This window comes from Oryzias latipes, chromosome 10 (genome assembly GCF_053564925.1).
Source record: "Oryzias latipes strain Hd-rR chromosome 10, Olatipes_Hd-rR_3.1".
In the NCBI taxonomy this organism is placed as follows: Eukaryota; Metazoa; Chordata; class Actinopteri; order Beloniformes; family Adrianichthyidae; genus Oryzias; species Oryzias latipes.
Window position 1 is genome coordinate 26,365,680 of NC_136246.1, and position 1,515 is coordinate 26,367,194.

Here is a 1,515-nt window from a genome sequence, read left to right on the forward strand (position 1 = left end):
TCTGCATTTATTTTTTTTTTCAATTTGATTAAAACTACTTATAATGAAATATTTTGTAATTGCAAACAAGTAGTGTTGCTAAAACATTTTATTGTTTGTTAAATGTTTGATAAAATTATGGAAAATTGCATAATAAAATCTTACTTGTCCATAAAAAATTCTTAGGTATAGTAAAAAAAGAAGCATTCTTTAAGGGAAAGCATGTTTTTATAGGCACAAACGATATCCATGATTTTTTGTATAAATGCGAGCAATGTGTCAGGTGAATAGTCAGTGCAAGAACAATAATGCCAGAGTGCGCTTTGTTGATTGCTACAAGTATACCTGTGGAAAATGCAGAAAGGAGATTGTGTGGCAGTGCCAAGTATGTGCAGACAATGTAGTGGGTTGAAGATATGACTTTGACCACATGATTTGTAGGCTTGTACATTTCAGTATTATGTCTGTAAAGAAGTGTCTTTTGTGCATGAACAATAAATCTCAGCCAAAAAAGATAAACCAAACTGTGGTGACCTCTTACTAGAAGTGACAGAAGTGAGGGGAAATAATGAAAAACTTGTGCAGCCACTTGGCTTGTTCTTTATGCATGCCTAAAGAACAGCCTAATGGCTGTGCTGTTCATGTGCAAACTATGTAGAAGGCTGCTCTTTGGGCATGCAAATTTTAACTAATCCAGCCACTTGGCTGTCCCCTGGACGTTGCAGGTAGAAAAGCCAAATGGCTGCTCTACGGACATTCTAGTGTTAAATGTTAAAAATGACCCAAACCATCACACAACCAACACAATGCCTGACAAATGATACATTATTTCAAATGTGATCTAAATACTTCTGCCATTATAGATAACAATAAAAAAAACCAAAACACTGTCCTTTTTGTGTGCCATAGCACTCTTTGTCCAAAGGTTTCTGAAATTATCTGTCATTTTTATTTTATTGGAATATTGATTGCAGAAAAGATGAACAGCTCTAATTTTTGCAACCAGGAGGGCTGAGTGGTTAAGGCGTTGGACTCAAGATCCAATGAGTGTTTGCTCACGTGGGTTCAAATCCCACTCCTGGTAGAGAAAAGATGTTGATAGGTGTACAGCATTATGGCATTCATGCTTCCATCAAAAATGTAAACTCATCCTTTACTTAAACATCAGTAGCTCAAATAATTCTCTTTGTCAAACATCTAAACTCCTTAGTGAACTTTGCAATGAGACTCACCAGCTGCACGAAGAATCCTGGACCTCCTTCAATTAATGATATTTCTTTATTAAAATCAAGACAATAATAAAAAGGTAGTTAATTTTATTTTATTTGATTATTTTTTTTGGGCTAATGGGCAGCAAGTTGTCAAACTGGGTCACGGACAGACAGAAACACCAAAGGAAGCAGCCGAGGATTTAGCTTTCGCTACATGTGTGAAGCTCACCGCATTGGGAGAGTCTGAATGATCACGTGAACCCAGACTTGGAGACGCGATTACTAATGCTTTAGTAGAGCTTTTAAAATTAATTAACCAGATCTC

At 36.2% G+C, this 1,515-nt stretch overlaps 1 non-coding gene across 1 annotated transcript; it reads left to right on the plus strand.

Moving 5' to 3' along the window:
- Positions 1-980: 980 nt before the first annotated feature.
- Positions 981-1,063, plus strand: trnal-caa (transfer RNA leucine (anticodon CAA)). Its single transcript has one exon. It is a non-coding gene; the product is annotated as a tRNA-Leu (tRNA).
- The last annotated feature ends 452 nt before the right edge of the window (positions 1,064-1,515 follow it).